Consider the following 16,308-nt stretch of genomic DNA (forward strand, 5'->3'; position numbering starts at 1 on the left):
AACAGACATTCAGACTGTAAAGTTCTTTTATATGATAACCTGTTTAAAACAGCATGTGGAGCAAAGAGTGGTGTCACTTTGAGCTGCTTTAAAACACTAAATCAGATGCTGTGTATTGATTGGCCTCAGGTATCTGGTCTCTCCCGCTCACTCGGCTAAAACCGCCCCGCTAACTGCTCATGGTCGCGGTCAGCGAGCTTCCAGCAGAAGGTCAAAGTCGTAAAAGGTTGGAAAGGTCAGCGATCAGTCTGTCAGCTGTAACGGCTGAACAAGAGGATCCACTCAGAGTAAATCTTCCTCCGGACTTAATGAGTCTCAGAGAGGGGATGTGGTTTTTTGAAGGACGCAGACCTGAGAGAGCGCTGATCACCTGGATTCTTCTTCATGACGGGTCCAGAAGTCTGCAGACGCACAGAGTCTACGGACACGTGAGCGCTGCACCTGAATGCTTCCACTTTGCAGAGCTTAGGTCTGAGAGAGAGTCCTCTTCCAGGGGGGGACCTGAACCGGACTGCAGACCTGGCTGAGGTGATACCATTCGATAGTTCTCACTCTCATAGATAGTTTTCATTTTTAAAGTTATATTTTTGGGCTTTATTGACAGGACAGCTGAAGAGAGACAGGAAGTGTGGGGAGTGGAGGGTGGGGGAAGACATGCAGTGGATGGTCGGCAGGCCGGGAGTCGAACCGGCGACGAGGACTATAGCCTCTATTTGTGGGGCACTTGGACCGCTAGGCCAGGGGTTCCCAATGTGTGGGTCGGGACCTCCTTGGTCACGGGCTGAAAAGTTTGGCCCCTGCGCTAGGCCACCAGGACCCTGACTTTCATAGATATTGAACCCTCTTATGGTTTAGCAGGGTAACAAACTCAAACAAAGCCTGAAACAAGGAGAGGAAAAACTCACATATAAACTCAGATCATTCACTGTGTTTCCTTCATGATGTGAAATCCTCCCAGTGAAGACTCCCTGTGCCCCAAAAACAACAGAAGAGATGGATTAAAGAGGACAGGAGGGTCAGAGAGAGGACGTGGATCAGGTGAAGAGCACAGATAGAGAGAGAGAGATGTAGAGAGAGAGAGAGAGAGAGGGGGAATGTGATAATGAGAGTCATGAATCCTCAGGGTGGATGTGTTGTGAAAGCGTGCGGTTCGTCTGAGCGGAGACAAACCCAACACCCAGAACTGTTCCTCATTAATGTGCAGGGCTGGATCCATGCATGTAAACACAGGGGCGGGGCTTCAGCGAGGACACGCCTCCTCAATCCTCAACATGCAAACTTTGAAACGTGGTTTTGATTCCTGTTTGACATTCAGAGAGATGTTTCTAAATCTCTGTTTACATGATGCCTGATTTTCTGAAGTCTGAGTCAGTGTAGGTGTGTCTCTGTTCAGAGCCTGGCAGAGTGAGCTCTGCAGGATTCAGACTCTCAATCCAATCAGGAGAAAGAAAACAACAAAGTATTGTCTTCAAATGATGGAAAAGTATTAGATCCTTAACTTTTGAAATATCACACAGTGGAAACACAACCAGTCCCACGTCAGAGAGGTCACTGAGCAGATGGTGAAGAACATTCTATCCACCTGAGTCAGGAGGAAGAACGTCTGCAGTGCATTCAATATATGAATAAAAACACATATACAACATGAGTCTGGTCCTGCTGGAGGTCTCTGCCTGTTAAAGGAAGTTTGTCCTTGTCACTGTAACTTAGTTCTGCTGCTATAGGCTTAGACTGACACACTGGGATCCTGTCTTTCCCTCTCTCTCCTCTCTCTGCCTGTCTCTCACTTTAACTCTTCCTGTCCCATTAAAGTTACTAACCATAGACCTTTCTGGAGTCCCTGAGCTCCCTTGTCTCGTAGGTTCCTCTGGATCTCTGCTGTAGATTCCTTTTTTGGGGTCTGTTATTCATCCTTTCTTTCTTTCTTTCGTTCCTCCATTCTTTCTTTCTTTCTTTCTTTCTTTCTTTCTTTCTTTCTTTCTTTCTTTCATTCCTTCCTTCCTTTTTTACTTCCTTCCTACCTTCTTCCTTTCCTTCCTTCCTTCTTTCATTCTTTCTTTCCTTCCTTCTTTCTTTCTTTCATTCCTTCCTTCTTTCTTTCATTCCTTCCTTCCTTTTTTTCTTTCTTCCTTCTTTCTTCCTTTCCTTCCTTCCTTCTTTCCTTCCTTCTTTCTTCCTTTCATTCCTTCCTTCCTTTTTTCTTTCTTCCTTCCTTCTTTCCTTCTCTTTCTTTCTTTGTTCTTTCCATGTTTCTTCATCCTTTATGTCTCCTTTTCTTATCCCGTCCTTTCCTTCTATCCTTTCTTCCCCATTTCTTCTCCTCTTTTCCTTTCTTCTGGTCTCCCTCTCTTCTCTCTTTTCTTAGACCTTTCTGGAGTCCCTGAGCTCCCTTGTCTCGTAGGTTCCTCTGGATCTCTGCTGCTGTGGACGTGGTCCAGACTCCAGCTGCTACAACTACTACTATCCGTCTCCCCACTATCATCTCTCTCTCTCTCTCTTCATCTCCCTCTATCCCTCTCTCCAACACGGTCTCAGCAGATGTGTGTCTAACATGAGTCTGGTCCTGCTGGAGGTTTCTGCCTGTTAAAGGAAGTTTGTCCTTGCCACTGTAACTTGCTAAATGCTGCAAAGTGCTCTGTTCATGGTGGATTAAGATGAGATCAGACTGAGTCCTGTCTGGAAGATGGGACTGGATCTGATCCGGTCTTGATGTTGGGTCTTTGTTGATGTAGACCTGCTCACTAAAACACAAATAGACTGTTCAGTAAATAAATAAATAAAAACTTGGGGAACAAAAACAAACAGCAGAGAGGAGGGAGCCGGTGGGCCGCTCTGCCTCATGACCTCAGAGTTTCTAAACTCCTGCTGCTGCTCTGTTTACATCAGACTCTCTCTTTATTGCATTTGGGGCAGATTCAGGTTCAAGTTCTCCAGATAGATTAGTAAATCCTGCTTGTTGCAACACACCAGGGACAAGGTTACTCCTATTTCTGCTCTCCTGAGCCCAAAACTTTCAACACCACCCCAGTGTGTTTCTTCTAAAAGTCTTAAAATGAGGATTAAAATAAACATTCAGCGGCTGTGAAGAGTCCTCTGACTGTCACAGGTGTTTTCTGTAAACCTTTGTAGGCGGATGCACTTTGGGAGCTTTTTTATGAGCCTGAGGGAATCCTGAATCAGGAGGAGCAGCTGTCAGATCCAGCTTGTTGTCTCACTCTGAGCAGCAGGGGCTGGGGTCCTCCTTTGTTTCGGGACTTAAAAACAACAATCCAGAGAGACTGCTGATCCACATCAGGCCCGCTGGATTTCCTCTGCAGGGATGTGTGTCAGAGATCTGGACCCGGGGACACACTCATGATTTCACCCAGTTTGGAGCAACAGATGTGGAAATAAAGTCCTGCAGGTCTGACCGGAGCTGCGCGCGGCGTTTAAAGATTTCACCTGCGTGCGTCAGAGCGCAGACTCCTCACATACACACACTCACACTCACGAGGAGGAGTGCGCCTGTTCCCTGCTCGTGCCACTCTTGTGTTCCTTCAGGAGAGACTGCAAACATCCACCGCGCCTCCTGCGTCCTGTAGATACCTTGACGTGCGTCACCGTGCCGCGCTTCATTCCGCGTCCTGACCGCCTGAGAGGAGAGACCCCACCGCGACGCAGCGCTCTGAGCAGGTACAGGTTTTCATCTTTACAGGAGGACTTTCAGGGTGTTTGACATTCTGTTCTCCTCCTGTGAGTCTTTGTGCTGTTTGGTGGAGTTATTAGAACACTTCTCTCTCCTTGGCTCTCTGCCTTCTTTGGAGAGAGGAGTCAGAGTCAGAGAGGACGCGCAGGGAACACTCGGACTCTAAACCACAATGCTTCATGATTAACTCCGTTTATTGGAATAACTGCAGCATGAGAGGACCTTCAAGTCTTGGAACAATACTGAGAATTAAAAATAATGATAATTTAATAAAGTAGTGCTCAACTTTTGTGCAAAAAAAAAGGGGAGAGTTAGAATGTTAGAAAAAATCAGGGAAAAGGAAAGAAAAGTAATTGATAAGCAGTTATAATAAACAATAATCATGTGTAGATTATATTAAAATGATGATTAAAACTGCATTAGAGCAATAACTGCATGTTTTATTCAATTAAAGCATCAGTCAGTGATTCTGTGATTCATCAGGAAACAATTCAACATCAAAAACATATTTTTTTAAATCTAAATCCTGAACTTTGTGACTAATATGAGTCAGAAAGAGATTGTTTATTATAATGTGTTGCTTGTTGTGTTGTTGTTGTTTTTGGTGGTTGGGCTGGATTCCTCCTGATTGACAAACTTTAACAGATTAAGTGAATTCTCTGAAACGTGAAGATTTACGATCAGAGCCTCGGATTATTCTGAGTCAGACTCAGTGAAGCCGTCCTTCAGGCAGACCTGCTGTGTGTGTGTGTGTGTGTGTGTGTGTGTGTGTGTGTGTGTGTGTGTGTGTGTTTGTGGTGCATGTTTTATGGAAATGTTGTGGAAAGAGAAGTGAAAGGATGTTTCAGGTGAAGTTGATGAGTGTTGCGACACACTCTCATGTTTTAGGATTTCTGGTTTCATGTTGGAATGCTTGATGATGTCGAGGTCCTGACACGGGGTCCACTGGAGGATGATCAGACTCAGTTGATTGTGCAGGATAGAGGATTAACTGGAGTACACAGATTTGGTTATTTGATGTCTTTTTATTTGTATACACATCCTTATCCATAAAAAACACAAGTCTGGGACATTAAACGGTGCTTACATGGATACTTCATCCTTTAATAGAGTAATTTAAATCACATCCTGCATGAATGAAGAACTTTAACTGGAGTTGCATAGTTCAAACGACTCGGTTTTACAATATGAGTGGTTTCCTTTTCTCCTTTCTGTTGATATTTAATAGAATCTTTGTTTAATATGTGATCTATTAAAAAGATGATCCTGCACACCACACACTGACTGAGCGACCAATCAGATGCAGGGGGGCGGGGCGATGATGGTGCTCAGAGGCCTTGCAGCAACCTCCAGTGTTAAAATATGAAGCCCATGCTGAAGTGTTAAATCTGCAGTTCCTCGAGTGTCCACTAGAGGCTGGCTGCAGAAACACAGGAAACCACATACACACCCATTCAAAGAGACGATCTTTAGAATAAACATGTTTACAGCCTGGGTCAGAAAACAGTTTATTTTTTAAGATATTAAAGTGACGAGTTTTGCCCAAATAAGGGCATAGCTGACTTGATTGACAGGCGGGCACACTGTAGCTGTTAGCGAGGAGGCTAAAGCCCCGCCTCTTTACCTCAGTAGCTCCACAGAAGTTAGGTTGAGTTCAGGATTTCCAATATGGCGCCCACCGATGATCGGCTTCAGACACAGATGGGTGACGTCAGGGAGACTACGTCCATTTATTACACAGTAGTGAAGTTATTCTGGGAGTGATACTGTTTATTATAATTACATTTAATTATTAAAGTGAAGTACATTCACACAGAAATCAGTCAGAGGTCCAAACGTTGCTACAAATGTCTGATTTAGAGTCTTTATGGAGCTCAATAAGCTGAGCCTGAGTTCCCATCACTAATCTGTGTTGTTGTTGTTGTTGTTGTTTACTCAATCCACATCAGTTGTGCTTTTACAATGAGCAGGGACTTTATACTGTAGTGTTGAAGTCAATGCAAAGAAGAAAACATGATGAATTCATCACAGAAAATAAACCAGTGTTATGAATACACTAATCTGCGTTGTTCTCCTTCTCATGCTCATGGATGTTGACTTCTTATTCATTGCCCAATTCTTGGCATCAGCCTGAGAAGCTCTGATGTAAGCAGAGCCTCAGCTCAGCTAGCAGAGTGAAGTTAATCCAGACACAGGTCATGGAGGAGGAGGAGGATTTTAAGATGTCATGAGGCAGAGATACCTCCTCTGGTTTGGTTAGATTATGAATTTGGAAAGGTGAATGTTCTCCTGATCGTGTTCTCAAACCGGCACAGGTGACATGAAGAGGTGAATGTTTGCTTTGTAGTCTCAGTGACGTCACTAATGGACTCCTGAGGAGGCGTGATGAAGCCCAACGATGGTGGCGGCCATATTGGAAAAGCTGACTCTGATTAACTTCCAGCTCAGACGGCGAAGTGGACCCAAACTTGTTTGTTTCTGCTGTAACATTTTAACATGGAGGTCTATGGGGACTGATTTACTGTTGGAGCTGGCCTCTGGTGGACATTTGAGGAACTGCAGTTTTTGGGACTCCCAGATTAGCATCATTATGGACAGCAAACATTGCTGCTTAGTGTGAACACAGAGTAAGACTTTTTACTGCTCCTGTTGTAAGATGTGTGTGGCTGTATTATTTGTGTCTTCAAAGAGGAACCATTGCACCTCATGTTTTCAGTTTTATGCTAAGCTAAGCTAAGTTAAGCTAAGCTAAGCTTCATGTTTATTGTAAACACATGTGGATCTTTTCCTTTAAGCTCTCTGATTGAACACATTCACATTTCACTCCTGAGTAAACAACATCTTCACTCTGCATTTCTCACATCATTGGATTTGATTGATTGCTTTCTTGGCCTGTCGCAACGCGCCTCTCTTCCCTGTCAGTCTTGTGGATAACCGGCGTGTGAAATTGCCTCCGCGGCGCTCAATAAACTGAGGTTTTTGTCGATCCCTCGCCGTCTGTCAGCGCCGTCCATCATGTTTGCGAGCGCGCTCATAGTTGTGGTCGAGCGTGTTGTGCAGCGAGAACACGGAGGGGCCGCCACGGGCGACACGCGGGGACCAACAACCCCGCTCTGTGTGCTGGCTTAGACTGAGCGGCTCCACCCTGACCCCCACCTCACACACACACACACACACACACTGAGGCCCGCAGTGTCAGGCCTCTGAATGAAAAGGGGGGATGTATTCTCTGCAGCGACACACACACACACACACACACACACACACACGCAGTCAGCTCCAATCTGTGTAAATGGCTGCTGATGGGGACACAACATGCGTGTGTGTTTTTGTGTTGTGAGCAGAACGAGGTGTTCATTGAGAGGACGGCTCTGTTTCCTCCTCATGAATAGAAGTGAGTGTTGAGTAAAGTGTTTGCCGTCCACCGGCTGCAGCTTCAGAGGAAACGTTACTCTAAACACTCAGTGTGTGTGTGTGTGTGTGTGTGTGTGTGTGTGTGTGTTTTCAGGGTTATTCGTGAAGCACACACCTTCATGAAGACAGTTTCTGAACTTTTCCATGTTTAGAAAATGTGGATGTCTGATACATTCACAGCTTTACCTCCAGAGCTCCAACAGTGCAGATAAAGCCCGTCACTCTAAGGTAGATCTATCCTTATTTTTAGTTTGCAGGAGCTTTAACCCTTACATTATGTTACGGGTCAATTTGACCCTTTTCAGTTTTTGTGTTGACCAACTGCTTATCCTTTCTTTTTCTTCATGAAACTTTGGGACTTTTCCTCATCTAGGGTCATGAACTGGTGTGTAACATCTGGACTCTTTGATGTGTAGTGGAATGTCTGTGCAGAGTTTAAATACAAAGCTGATGTTAAGGGTCATTTTGACCCAGACGCTTTAATCAGTCCCTCCAGGAAGTTGCGATTTCGCGATCGCAACTATCAACGCAAATTCAACCAATCAGCGCGATTTTTTCGCGGCCCTGCAATTTTTTACAATCACCGCAACTTTCCCGCAAATTTGACCAATTACCTCAATCTCAGCCCCTGCACGTCATCGGGTTTGTCATCAATTTGACTTCCTTGGAACATAAACATAAGTCCTCCCTTGATCGGCACTTTTCAGCAACAAAACACGCACAGAGAACGGGTGAAAAGAGAGGACATCTGTTTACTATTTGATGTTTGACGTTGTTGCCGTGGTTACCGTAAAAAGCTCTGCGTCTCCAGCTTGATTTAATCCAGTTTGGTGAAACATCAGACACATTCAGTAAGTTTTGATCAACTCCTCGTCATCAAAGATGCAGATTAATTTCAGAGTGCCGTGAACTGACTGTGCATCAGTCGCTGCGAGGTGCATTCAGGGACCGTCGTAAATGTGCAATACAGCCCTTTCATGGCATTTTTCTGTGAATCAAGAGAATCAAAATACAGTCAGTGGCCACATCAAGAATGTTTTCTAAAAACAACTGTAATTTAGCGTATTTACTTGCCTCTGAGATGTTATTGGGGGACAAAAGCAAAAAAAAATAATCGCAACTTTCACAATTTTTTCAAAAAGCTGTCGCAAATTCAGGCTTTTTGGGGACGCAACAATCACAAAAAAATCCCGCGAAATCCTGGAGGGACTGTTTAATGTGGGTAATTAGGGGTAATGTCTCTCTTTTATGTACCTTTTTTTGAGTGCCTTTGAATATTCATTCAGACCCAGAGACCCAGGTGTGTGTAGAGGAGGAACTTTCTCTCCCTTGTCCTTTTCACTGTTCTCATGTCATCTCTTTGACAAACACCAAACATGAGCTCCAGAAGGATTACAGCTGAAGAAGCTTTATCACAGACTTTGAACTGGGATAGTGATACAGAGGAAGAGATTTCAGAGACAGAGGATCTTTCAGAGACTGAGGATCTTTCAGAGACAGAGGATCTTTCAGAGACTGAGGACAATGTTATTGATGATCCAGATTGTCAATTTTCCTACGATGAGGAGGATTCAGAGGACGAGTCTGCTTTGTCTCTCCATCAGATGAAAACCAAGGAAATGTGTTTTCACTGAGAAAGCAACATTTGTTTCATACTGCCCCAAAGAGAAACAAGAATGTTCTTGTAATGAGCACAATGCACAAAGATGCATCTCTGAGCACAAGAGAAGACATGAAGCCACTAAAAAAAACATGAACTAAATAGTTCTTTAGTATAGTGTTGGATTAAAAATGTATTGCATGTCTCTTTTCTAAATGTTTATATGATATAAATTAGACTTGTTTTTGGTTTAACCTGTTTTTTTTACTTTTTTGAGTGGATTTTCACAGTACGGGTCAAAATGACCCGCAACATAATGAATGTATTTTTTTTTCAACATAATAGAAGGGTGACACTCCCTCATTGTTGCAGTGGTAGTGATGCATCTTACGTCGACTAGCAGTGACTGGTTTCCCCGGAGTTTAGGAAGCAAGTTACAGAAGAAATGCAGCAGGATTAAACATCCTCAACCTTGCTAGTCGACACCAGAATTACTTGTTGGTTGAAAGAGTGATTAATATCTTAGTTATGCATGCCTGATATAGGGGCAGATGTTGTGTCTGAGCTGTAGCTCCTGTTTAGGACGACTACTCAAGGTTGTAAACAATCATGGATGACAGGAAGCATCTCGTTTGGCGTATTTTGATTCAGAAAAAAGAGATACAGTTGTTTGAAGGATGTGTCAGGTTAACTCGACTGGTGTGATGCGTATCAAACTCACAACACCAAGCAGAAACCTCCCATTTTAAAATAGGGAGCCGATGTGGAAGTGTTTAAACTGCAGTTCCTTGAGCGTCCACTAGAGGCTGGCTGCAGAAACACAGGAAACCACATCCACACCCATTCAAAGAAGATGATCTTTACAGCAGAAATAAACATGTTTACAGCCTGGTTCAAAAAACAGTTTCAGTCTGAAGAGGTAATTTCTCTGTCGGCACACACTGTACCGGGGGAGAGTTTATTTATAACTCGGCATTTTTTAAGATATAAGACGTACAAGTTGTGCATAATTAGAGGCGTGGCTTAATTAAAGCTGGGGTTGGTGTTCAGATTTAGATCCACTTTTTGTTCTACTGGTTAAAATGATCTTGATGTCCTGATGGTAATCAATACATGCTTTCTACAGCCAGAGTAAACCTGGGAAAACACCAACCTATCCCTGCCATCAGGATCCAAATCATGAAACCAATGCCACCTCTTTGCTTCGTGAGGTAGACCAAAGTTAGGTTGAGTTAACATTTTCAATATGGCGTCCGCCAACGATAGGCTTCAGATTGGTGACGTCACACAGACTACTTCCAGGTTTTATACAGTCTATGGTTTAGACTAGTCGGCTAACACCCTGAGAGTATTTGGTGAGCACTAGGTGTTCCTAGTTGAGAGCATGCCAGGAGAGGAAATGTCAAAAGCATGCAAGGACAGTGATGGGATTTAGGGGTTTTAAGAGTTATTGTACGCAGGTTTAATGGTCAGATTCATGCATCAAATGTCCAAAGTGAAGGTTTAACAGCAGAACCAGATATTGAAGAAACATACTTAGAGACAGTTTGACACTCTAGTGTTCAGATGGTGGAAACCAGGAAGTGATGTTGAGTTCTGGTTCCCCATGCTGACCCTGAAACAGGAGTAAGAATCTCTGGATAAAGACTGTTTGTTTACTATATTGTCCCCCGTTGATCCCCAGAGAGACGACGTCCAGGAAACGAGACGTCACCCTAAAGCTGCCGTCATTACCCTGTTTAATATCATCTGTACCCCTCGCCTCTGACCACTGCTGAACTTTGACCTCCGGCTCTCACCCCTGACTCTCTGAGCAGGGGAATAAAGAGGAGATAAAACCTCACATAAACACGGCCTCTAACGATCACACTGCTTCAGAAAACAGAGTGCATGCTGGGATGCAGAGCCGGGCGAGGTTTTAACAGTAAAGCTGTGCTCAGGGTCAGGGCAGCAGGTAACAGAGAGGTAACAGAGAGGAGAGAGGGGGAGTCATAAATCCAGCTCTCACAGGGGGGGAGGAGGGTGAGGGGGGACAGCAGAGATTACCTGCTCTTTAAAGTGTCGTATGTTGAAGATCAGAGGTTTTATTTAAGCTCTGCAGAAACCATCATTCAGGGACAGATTCTCCTTTTCCCCCCCCCATAGACATCTTTCTGTCTCATGACCTCCCGGATCTATCCACCGACCCCTCAGAAGGACCCACCCTGGTCCTGGTTTAGTCCTCTGCGTTGACTCTGCGCCAAAGCTTCGCTGTCGTGATGTTTGTCTATTTTTAAAGTTTGACGTAACCCTCGTAAAGTTGGATCTTAATGAATCCTCACAGAGTCACGTACGGAGAGCTGAGGTCACGAGGACTTCTTCAGATTCAGTACAAACCGTCTGATGTGTTCCTCATGAATCCAGCGTTCTGATTGGACGCCCTTAAGCAGTCTTCCCGCTCCAGCTGCACCGCAGGTCGCCACACCTGCCGTGACAGCCGCTCTGTGCTCACACTGAGGACTCTTTGTGGCCCACATGGTGGTGTGACGTGACGTGTAGGTGAAGGTAGTGCTGTGGACCGGTCTGAACCCACCTCTCTAACCTCAGAGGAAAACATACATGAACCTGACGGAGCCGTTTGTGAATACCGGAGCCTGTGTGCACGGTAAATACCCCACCCATCACTTCCTACCGCACCCACACACAAATACATACGAGCTCTCAGAAGTGTCGGAGGCCGCGTTGCGTGTTTGGCGAGGTCGACTTTTCCACAGCAGGTTGTCCCACAGCTGCTGAGACCTGATCCAGCTGTAGAGTCCGGTCCTGTGAAGAGACGCTGAAGCTCTCCTGCTTCAGTCTGAAGGCAGCACGCCATGACAAGCTCTGCAAGGAGGAAATACCCACTCCAACGCCAGGCTGGGTTTAAACTCACTTAAAATGAAGTCTGTGTGTGGTTGGTGAGGGGAGGTTTCCACGTGTCTGACAGGGCGGTTTTATTTTAAGAATGACACAAAAGTTCCCCTCCATGTTTCACTGTATTAATACGGGGAACTCCAGTATTTAATAAACCTCAGCCCTTTTTATAGACGGTGGTTTTTATATGACTAATATATGCAAAAAGGATCAGAAATGATTCAGCCAGCAGCAAAAACACAGGTGGGAATGACTGCAACATTATCATGACACACCTATTCAAATTCATCCACCGAAAGTTCTTATAAACTGAGCCAGGGGAGAAGAGTTATACTCCCAAATAAAAGTCACAAATCTGTGAGGACAGAGAAGCACATTATTAAGATTATAAAGCTAAACATTAGTGAGGATGAAGTTCCAAACTTCTGAGAATAAAGTCCCGAAGTTGTGGGAACAAACTCAAATTTTTTTGAGAACCAAGTCCAAAATTTGTCAAATGAAATCCCAAATTAGTGAGAACAAAGTCCCAAATTTGTGGGAACAAAGTCCCAAATTTGGGGGAACAAAGTCCCAAATTTATGAGAACAAAGTCCCAAATTTATGAGAACAAAGTCCCAAATTTGGGGGAACAAAGTCCCAAATTTGTTAGAACAAAGTCCCAAATTTATGAGAACATAGTCCCAAATTTGGGGGAACAAAGTCCCAAATTTGTTAGAACAAAGTCCCAAATTTATGAGAACAAAGTCCCAAATTTGGGGGAACAAAGTCCCAAATTTGTTAGAACAAAGTCCCAAATTTGGGGGAACAAAGTCCCAAATTTGTTAGAACAAAGTCCCAAATTTGTTAGAAAAAAGTCCCAAATTTATGAGAACAAAGTCCCAAATTTGTGAGAACAAAGTCCCAAATTTATGAGAACAAAGTCCCAAATTTGTGAGAACTAAGTCCCAAATTTTTTAGAACAAAGTCCCAAATTTATGAGAACAAAGTCCCAAATTAGTGAGAACATAGTCCCAAATTTGTTAGAACAAAGTCCCAAATTTATGAGAACAAAGTCCCAAATTTGGGGGAACAAAGTCCCAAATTTGTTAGAACAAAGTCCCAAATTTGGGGGAACAAAGTCCCAAATTTGTTAGAACAAAGTCCCAAATTTGTGAGAAAAAAGTCCCAAATTTGTGAGAATAAGTCCCAAATTTGTGAGAATAAGTCCCAAATTTGTGAGAACAAAGTCCCAAATTTGTGAGAACTAAGTCCCAAATTTTTTAGAACAAAGTCCCAAATTTATGAGAACAAAGTCCCAAATTAGTGAGAACATAGTCCCAAATTTGGGGGAACAAAGTCCCAAATTTGTTAGAACAAAGTCCCAAATTTATGAGAACAAAGTCCCAAATTTGGGGGAACAAAGTCCCAAATTTGTTAGAACAAAGTCCCAAATTTGTTAGAACAAAGTCCCAATTTTTTTAGAACAAAGTCCCAATTTTTTTAGAACAAAGTCCCAAATTTATGAGAACAAAGTCCCAAATTTGTGAGAACAAAGTCCCAAATTTATGAGAACAAAGTCCCAAATTTATGAGAACAAAGTCCCAAATTTATGAGAAGGAAGTGAAACAGTGAGAACATGGACAGATAGCTCTTGACCTTTCGTTTGTATGATATGAAAGCTTAGTCTTGTTTACTTCCTTTATTCTTCTGTTGATGTTTTGTTTCTTACTCGGCTTCCTTCTAAACATTATTCTGTTTAACTTCTGAGTCAAAGGAAAGGTCCGTCTCTGTGGGGATCCTTTCAGACCCTTAGACTAACAGTCTGAGACAGTGACACAAACAAGAACTCTCTGTGGACACACTTTCATTTGCCCCATAGAATAACAATGCAGCCATAACTAGAGATTTTGAAAGTATCTTAAAAGTACCTGATAACTTAAGTTTCACGCTCAGGGACAGAACTTAGACGTCCTCTCTTTAATTTAAATCAAGGTGTTGATAGTCTGAATCCCTGTAGGGTCACTCAGCTGACCTCTTATCAGTTCCCCGGTCTTGTAAGTGTCAGCCGGGTGACCTGAAATGTTCTCCAGATCTCTGAGCTGCTGCAGCCACGGCGTGTGTGAAGGGACGACACATTAAAGAGAGCGCCTCCACCTCTCTGCTATTTACACCGTCAAACCGTCCAACCAGCTGTGACAGCCGGGGTCCGGACTGCTGTGTTATCACCTCTCTGAGTGAATCTGGATCAGTTCAGAGAGACGTCAAACACTGAATTTACATCCGTCCTGCAAACAGAGCGCCTGTCAGATAACCTGACAATGTCTGCAACGCCCTCTTTCAGACCGTGGAGGTTTGTGTTTGTTTTTCTCCACCAACGTGTAAACGTAATGAAGTTCCTGTTAGCCTCAGCCGTACTTTGTGCTCACTGCCACTCCTGGAGATCCTTAGCTCTGCTGTAGACTCTTTGACTGAGTAAAGAAACCATTCAGGAGCTTTTACAGCTTTAAAACAAGGCGCTCCATATCCAACAAGTCTTACATTCACTCCCATAAGGATGTCAAGGAACTACGATGCAAGGTGGCCTCACTATCGGAGGCACTTTGGGGGTTTTGGGAACCCAAAGATCAGGCTCTCATGGAAACAGAGGAAGAGTTTTCCAGCATCTGTAAACAGTTTTTAAACTTCAGTTTTAAAGCTTCTTAGAATGTTGTTTACATGCCGTCGAGAGCTTCAGATGATTTGCATTTGTTTATGTTCACTGTAAAAGTTAAGGCGTGTGACGTGGTCAGCCTCTCTCATGAGCTACAACATGTTTCACTCCTCTAATGTTCTTTTTAAAACCTGCTGCCTACGTTACCCACAATGCATCTCAGCCAGATGAAAGTTGAAGAGGACAGTGTGTGCGTTCCTAGGATGTCAGAGCCGGGAATGACGTGACATCCAAGAGATAACAACACACGATGTGATAGCTTGCTCGCTACAGCACAGGAGAATCAGTGTGGTTGATTTTTTTTACACAAATCAAGACTAAGTTGCAGCTTTTTGACTCTTGATGTAGGAGGCAGCCATCTTGGATTTCCGGCTTTGGGTTACTAAAGTTTCTGCAACTTCCAGAGTATATTCTGACTTTAGGGGCCTTTGAAGCTGACTGGCATCTTGGACTTCCTGCAGCAGAGATGAGCAGCATTCTGCAGATTTGTTTCATTTTCAAACTCTCAGAGCTTTATCAGACCGTACTCATACATGGAGACGTTAACATCTTCAGACTACTTTTAAGTTCTCCCTAACACCTGGAACACGCTCAGGTTCAAGCTCTGGATGAAGTTCCTCTTTAAAGGAAACTCAGAAGCTTGAACCCTCAGCAGAGCGCCCCTCCTCAGTAATGGTTTCATGGTTCATGAAGGTATCAGTTACGGTCCTAACAGAGACCGTCCCTCTCTGACACAGAAATATAATATCACGTCCTCTCTGCTTTTCACAACATCATGTCAGTCTGACATGCATGTAATGGAGTCCATACGTTTATCTGCCCGCCTGAGAGATGAGAGGCCTCTTTCCTCACATACACACACACACACACACACACACGAGCCGCTGAGGCCTCTCACGTCATGAAAACATATTCTGGAGGCCCTCTGAAGTTTTTACTCTCCTGAAGTCAGAACGTGTCACATTCATGCGTCTTCCATCCGTGGAGTCTCGTTCTCCCTCTCTAAACCTGGGCTCATAAATGTGTCCTCTTGTATCCTCAGTAAACCACACGTCATCGTCTCTGTTGGGATCACGCAGTTTTGTAGTTTGGTTGAATTTAGGTGTTGTTGAAGCTGCAGACTGGAACAGCTGATCAGAGCTCTGCAGGCGGAGGATCATGCATGTGTCGCGTCTGAGAGTCGTGCAAAAACAAAGCAGCTTTTTGGAGGCGAAGTGAAACGCTGACAAACGCTCACACTGACACAGACATCAGTGTTTGGGTCAGACTTCTTTAAAACAATCTAAATTAAGAGGTAGATCTGACCCGGTCTGCAGCCCAGCCTCCATGCCAGGTCTCCAGACGGTTTCTCAACGACGGGGCCGAGCTGACCTGGATCTTCAGAGGCTAATGGACTTAAACCTGATTTATACTTCTGCAACCACAAAGCCTGCACCTGAGGTCCGCGTAGCTCCAGTACCTGTACAGAGTCCTACGACGCAGAAGTATAAATCAGGCTTTACTATCCACAAGTTCCTCATACAACCACACTTTAAAAAAGCTGAACTGACCCTTTAAAGGTTTGTTGTTGTCGGTGTTTGTTGCTAAAGGAGAGAAACAAAGAGTCAGTCGGAGGATGGACGAGGACAGCTTGTGCACTTGAGGACAAAGGCTGCGTCCCTGGAAGGTGATCATGGATGCTTTCTCCACCTGGCCTGTAAAAGTCTCAGATGGAGTTACTCCCAGTCAAAGACCAGATTTATGGAGTCGTTGACTTCACACACTCACACCTTTACACACGCATCACTCAGCTACAGTCCAGACCCTCCAAACACACCGTCTCTGTCAGCTCAGATTAATCAGGTGGAGCAGCATCGCCACCATAAGAGGGAACATTCAGGCCTTTGAAAGGTGCTCCTGCAGACCTCTGCTCCTGCAGACCTCTGCTCCTGCAGACCCCTGCTCCTGCAGACCCCTGCTCCTCCTGCAGACCTCTGCTCCTGCAGACCTCTGCTCCTGCAGACCTGCTCCTGCAGAGACCTCCTCACC

At 44.3% G+C, this 16,308-nt stretch overlaps 1 protein-coding gene across 1 annotated transcript in view; it reads left to right on the plus strand.

The window, feature by feature from the left end:
- Positions 1-3,306: 3,306 nt before the first annotated feature.
- The window catches only part of LOC117808778 (hyaluronan and proteoglycan link protein 1-like), a 29,471-nt gene continuing 16,469 nt past the window's right edge, over positions 3,307-16,308 (plus strand). Inside the window, exon 1 of the mRNA XM_034678439.1 lies at positions 3,307-3,672. The gene's annotated coding sequence lies outside the window, so the exon portion shown is untranslated. The remainder of the gene's footprint in view (positions 3,673-16,308) is intronic.

Source organism: Notolabrus celidotus, unplaced genomic scaffold (assembly GCF_009762535.1).
Source record: "Notolabrus celidotus isolate fNotCel1 unplaced genomic scaffold, fNotCel1.pri scaffold_150_arrow_ctg1, whole genome shotgun sequence".
NCBI classification, from domain to species: Eukaryota; Metazoa; Chordata; class Actinopteri; order Labriformes; family Labridae; genus Notolabrus; species Notolabrus celidotus.